Here is a 6,264-nt window from a genome sequence, read left to right as displayed (position 1 = left end):
ACACTTTCATGGTATGGAATCTGAAAACTCCTATTTGCATATCAAAGAGTTTGAAGAAGTGTGTTCTACATTCATGGATAGAACATGCACTGATGAGGTCATAAGATTGAAACTATTTCCATTTTCCTTAAAAGACAAGGCTAAGACATGGTTGAATTCCTTAAGACCAAGATCCATTGGGACTTGGCAAGAAATGCAAGCTGAATTTTTAAAGAAATTTTTTCCCATGCATAGAACCAATGCCTTGAAAAGACAGATCATGAATTTTGGCCAAAAGGATGTGGAAACATTTTATCATTGTTGGGAACGATTCAAAGACTTTTTAAATGCATGTCCTCATCATGGATATGAGAATTGGAGGCTCATTAGTTTTTTTTATGAGGGGTTGCAACAAAAAATGAGACAATTTGTGGAGACCATATGTAATGGAGCGTTTTTTAACAAAGAACCTGAGGAAGCTTTTGAATATTTTGATTATCTAGCTGAAAATGCACAATCATGGGATACATCTGATGTTCATGATAGGTCGGAAAGTTCAAGGACAATTTCAGGGGGTGGGAAATATAATCTGAGAGAAGTAGATGATTTGAATGCTAGGTTGGCTATGATTTCTAAGAAATTAGAAACCATAGAGTTGAAGAAAGTGAATGAAATACAAGCTGTACCTCAGATTACCTTGAGCTATAATATTTGTGAGGACCAAGGGCATTCAACTAATGATTGCCCGACCATTCCTGCCTTTAAAGAAGTCCTCTTGGATCAATCTAATGCTGTTAATATGGTTGCTAAATCTTTTTCAGGTCCTTACTCCAACACTTACAATTCGGGATGGAGAAATCACCCTAATTTCAGTTGGAGGGGTGAACAAGCTGCTTTACCTGCACCCAACATAGCCGGTCCTTCACAATTTGCACCATACACTACCCCAGGAGGTTCAGGACCATCTCAATATGCCAACCACATGGTGCCAGCCCAGAAAAAGAACCTTGAAGACAATTTCCAGATTATCCACCAACTTCCAACAGCTATCCACCAATTTTCAGCAATTCATGCAAAGCCAAGCTGCTATCAACAGTCAAAATTCACAAGCCATTGCTGACATTCGTGGGTCAGTCACAAGGTTGACTACAACCATGAGTGCTCAAGAGAAAGGGAAGTTTCCTGCACAATCTCAGCCTAATCCCCAAGGTCAAAACCACCAATTTCAAAATATGGCAGGAGATTCAAATGTCAAGCAAGTCAAGACTATTACAACCTTGAGAAGTGGTAAGGTGATTGGCATTCCAGCTCAAGAGGTAGAAAAGAATGGTAACAGTTCTAAACCTCCTTCTGAAAATGAGGCACATGATCCTTTGGAATCTGAAAGTGTCCCAAGCACTACACTTGCACCTTTTCCTCAAAGGTTAGCCCCTTTGCACAAAGATAAGCATCACGCTGAAATTCTTGAAATTTTTAAGCAAGTTAGGATTAATATACCATTGTTAGATGCTATTCAACAGATTCCTACCTATGCTAAATTTTTAAAGGATTTATGCACCGTAAAAAGAAAATTGAATGTGCAGAAGAAAGCTTTTCTTACTGAGCAGGTTAGTGCTATTATCCAAACCAACACTCCTCCCAAATACAAGGACCCAGGATCCCCTACCATAGCTTGCATGATAGGGAGCTCAAAAATAGGCCAAGCATTATTAGACTTAGGTTCAAGTGTGAACTTATTGCCTTATAATGTTTATGTTCAGCTTGGATTGGGTGAGTTGAAATCTACTTCTATCACATTGCAGTTGGCTGATAGGTCTATTAAGATTCCTAGGGGTGTTGTGGAAGATGTTTTGGTTCAAGTAGACAAATTCTACTATCCAGTAGACTTTGTCGTACTCGACATGCAATTGACTAATCATTCTACTTTCCAAGCACCTGTTATCTTAGGAAGACCCTTCTTGGCTACTTCTAATGCACTCATAAATTGTAGAAGTGGAGTTTTAAAGTTGAGTTTTGGAAATATGACCTTGGAACTAAATATTTTTAATCTTTGCAGGCAATCGCAAGAAGTTGAAGAAGTTCATGAAGTGAATTTGCTGGAAAATTTCATTGATGAAAATTCTACACATTACTTTCAACTTATTGATTCTTTAGAAGAATTTGAAGAAGATTTGAAAATATTTGATAATGTTAATGACTCATCTTTTGTTTCCTCAATAGGTCAGCAAGTTACACCACCATGGAGGCCAAACTTTGAGCAACTTCCACCATTGACATCAACCCTCAAGCCTTCAGAGGAGCAATCCCCAACTTTGGACTTCAAACCTCTTCCATTGGAGTTGAAGTATGCTTTCTTAGGACCACAAAGCACCTTCCTTGTGGTAATTTCTTCTCACTTAACTAGTGAACAAGAAGATAAATTGCTAGAGGTTCTTAAGAAGCATAAAAAGTCTATTGGGTGGACAATGGCTGATATAAAAGGTATAAGTCCCTTGGAGTGTACCCATAGGATTTATTTAGAAGATGAAGCAAAGCATTCTAGGGAAATGCAAAGAAGGTTGAATCTCACAATGAAGGAAGTGGTTAAAAATGAGGTGTTGAAATTGCTTGATGTGGGTATCATTTACCCCATCTCGGATAGCAAGTGGGTAAGTCCCATTCATATAGTTCAAAAAAAATCTGGGCTTACCATTGTTAAAAATGAGCAAAATGAATCAATTCCCACCAGAATTCCTACTGGTTGGCGCATGTGTATAGATTATAGGAAGTTGAATGCCGCCATTAGGAAAGATCATTTTCCTTTGCCTTTTCTTGATCAAGTGTTAGAAAAAGTTGCTGGACATGCTTTTTATTGCTTCTTAGATGGATTCTCCGGTTACTATCAATTAGAAATAGCACCAGAGGATCAAGAAAAGACCACCTTTACTTGTCCTTTTGGTACTTTTGCTTTTAGGAGAATGCCTTTTGGTTTATGCAATGCACCAGCAACTTTTCAAAGATGCATGCTTAGCATTTTTAGTGACATGATTGAGAACACCCTAGAAGTGTTTATGGATGATTTTTCTATATTTGGTGATTCATTTGAGAATTGTTTAACCAATTTACAAGCTGTTTTGGCCAGGTGTGAAGAGAAGCAATTGCTACTTAATTGGGAGAAGTGTCATTTCATGGTACAACAGGGCATTGTTCTGGGACATATTGTTTCATCTAGAGGACTTGAAGTAGATAGAGCAAAAATTGAGTTGATTTCTAAACTTCCTACACCTAAGTCAATAAAAGACATTAGATCTTTTCTTGGGCATGCGGGTTTTTATAGGAGATTTATCAAAGACTTTAGCTCTACTTCTAAACCTCTATGTGAGCTATTGATGAATGATGTAAAATTTGATTGGACACCCGAGTGTCAAGAAGCTTTTTGTCGGCTTAAAACTTTGCTAACCACTGCTCCTATTCTTCAACCTCCTGATTGGTCACTTCCTTTTGAAATCATGTGTGATGCAAGTGATTTTGCTATAGGAGCTGTTCTTGGACAGCATAGGAACAAACTTCCTTATGTCATTTACTATGCAAGTAAAACTTTGAATTTTGCTCAAAAAAAAATATTCTACTACTGAAAAAGAATTACTTGCTGTGGTATTTGCTTTAGAGAAGTTTCGTGCATATATTCTTGGTTCTCCTATAGTCATCTTTACTGACCATGCAACTCTCAAGTATTTATTGGCAAAGAAAGATGCAAAACCAAGGTTGATTAGATGGATACTTTTACTCCAGGAGTTCAATATTATCATCAAAGACAAGAAAGGAGTAGAGAATGTGGTAGCCGACCATTTGTCTAGGCTCACAGTTGCTAAAACTGAACAACCGACACCTATTCTTGATTCTTTTCCTGATGAACATCTTATGTTAGTTGAAAATTTGCCTTGGTTTGCTGATATAGTAAATTTCTTGGTGACAGGACAAACACCACCTCATTGGACCGCTCAAGATATACGGAAATTCATGCATGAGGTGAGATCGTTCTTCTATGATGATCCTTACCTTTTCAAGTATTGTTCAGATCAAATCATTAGAAAGTGTGTGCCCAATGATGAAATTTCTGGTGTCTTAAATTTTTGCCATACGGAAGCTTGTGGTGGGCATTTTTCAGCCCACAAAACAGTGGCCAAAATTCTTCAAAGCGGATTTTATTGGCCAAGCATGTTCAAGGATGCCTTCAGTTTTTGTAAAACTTGTGAACCTTGTCAGAAATTAGGAGGAATCACTAGGAGAAATATGATGCCTATGCAACCCATACTAGTGATTGAAATTTTTGATTGTTGGGGGATAGATTTTATGGGACCATTTCCTTCTTCTTATGGCTATTTATACATTTTGCTTGCTGTTGACTATGTTTCTAAGTGGGTTGAGGCAGTCCCTTGCAAATCTAATGATCATCAAGTTGTTTTAAAATTTTTAAAAGAAAATATTTTTGCAAGGTTTGGCATGCCTAAAGCCATAATCAGTGATAATGGCACCCACTTTTGTAACAAACATTTCTCGGCCTTAATGAAGAAGTATGGTATCCATCATAAAATCTCTACTCTCTATCATCCTCAAACCAATGGACAAGCTGAACTAGCAAATAGGGAGATTAAAAACATTCTTGAAAAAACAGTTAACCCAAACAGGAAGGATTGGTCTTTGAGATTGTCTGATGCCTTGTGGGCTTATAGAACAGCCTTTAAAACCATTTTGGGCATGTCTCCATATAGACTAGTGTATGGTAAGGCTTGCCATTTGCCTGTAGAGTTGGAACATAGAGCGTATTGGGCCATTAAGCAATGCAATTTTAACATTGATAAAGCTGGTTGTGTGAGAAAATTGCAGTTGTCTCAGTTGGATGAGTTGAGGAAGGATGCCTACAACAACTCTAAGTTGTCTAAAGAAAGAATGAAGAACTTCCATGACAAACACATCCAACGTAAGACTTTTGAGCCTAATCAAAAAGTGTTATTGTACAACTCTCGGTTACACTTGTTCCCTGGTAAGTTAAGGTCTCGATGGAGTGGGCCTTATGTGGTACAAACTGTTTTTCCTCATGGTGCTATAGAGATAATGAATCCTATCAATGGTAACATTTTTAAGGTTAATGGTCAAAGGCTCAAGCCTTTTATTTCTAACTTTTCACCTGAGGAATCTACTCTACATTTGCTTGATCCTAATTGATGGTTCTTGATCTATCCATTTCTTTTCATTGTTTTCTTTTGTTCTTCAGTTTTTATCTTTTATTTTGGTTGCATTCCTTTCAAAGCTATCCAGGTACTTCATTTTCCTCTTTCCTTCAGTTTTTCTTTGAATTTTCGGTTCTTCTTTTAGTTGTTTTGCCCCTTAACTGCTCTCTTTGTGTAAATTCTTTCGTTTCTCTTGCATCATTGAGAACAATGCTACAATCTAGTTGGGGGTGGAAGAGAATTTATTTCTCTGTTTGCATGCCTTAGACATATTTTGGTCCACCTTGGGGAGTGCTAGTAATGAGTTGAAAGCAGATTAAATTCACCATTCTTGAATTTTACATGCTGGAAAGTTAAAAAAAAAAAAAAAAAAAAAAAAAAAAAAAAAAAAAAACAAAACAAAACAAAAGATTTGTTGAGGTCATGGAACATGTGAAATGTAGTGCAAATATGAGTATATGTCAAAAGAGGGACTTATCCATTTTATTTAGTTGTTAAACCAAGGGAAAGATGTTAAAAGTTTTGCTAAAACACACACAACACATACCCGAAAGGCCTAGAAAGACTACATCGAGTCATTGTTGGTTGATTTACACTTCAATTGTTTGAGACTCTAATGAACCATATCCTAATGGCTTAGGAAGATATTTGAAATGAATTAAATGAGAAAAGGGACAAGCCAGGGATCCAAAAAAAAAAAAAAAATCCTTTAGGTAGACTAGTGGTAAGGGCTGACTTGTGAAAGTGTGGGTAGGCGCACATTCATAGGTCCAATTCCCCCACTAGGAAATCTAAAAACATAAATTACATCTGTGTAGTGGAAAAGGCTGCCCACTACCGGGGCCCTTACAAAAAAAAAAAAAAAAAAAGAGAAGTAGGCGCCTTTCAAAGTGTAATAGCGTGAAAGCCGCCACTACAATAGTTTTGAATTAGAGTAAGACCATGTGGTTTTCTCAGATTGGTTGTTGTGATTGAAACTGTTAATGTCTCTTGGTAGTCGATCTTGGAATTCTAACCCCATTTCCATGCACTTGAAAGAAAGCAAGCTTTGTTACATGTAATTCCCTTGGTTGAT

The 6,264-nt window shown here is 37.1% G+C and overlaps 1 non-coding gene across 1 annotated transcript; it reads right to left on the bottom strand.

The window, feature by feature from the left end:
* Positions 1 to 240: 240 nt before the first annotated feature.
* LOC122293654 lies at positions 241 to 348 on the bottom strand. Its single transcript, XR_006237329.1, has one exon. It is a non-coding gene; the product is annotated as a small nucleolar RNA R71 (small nucleolar RNA).
* Positions 349 to 6,264: the final 5,916 nt, after the last annotated feature.

Source organism: Carya illinoinensis, chromosome 1, assembly GCF_018687715.1.
Source record: "Carya illinoinensis cultivar Pawnee chromosome 1, C.illinoinensisPawnee_v1, whole genome shotgun sequence".
Lineage (NCBI taxonomy): Eukaryota > Viridiplantae > Streptophyta > Magnoliopsida > Fagales > Juglandaceae > Carya > Carya illinoinensis.
Note: the sequence above shows the minus strand (reverse complement) of the source record. Positions and strands in the feature narration are given on the sequence as shown.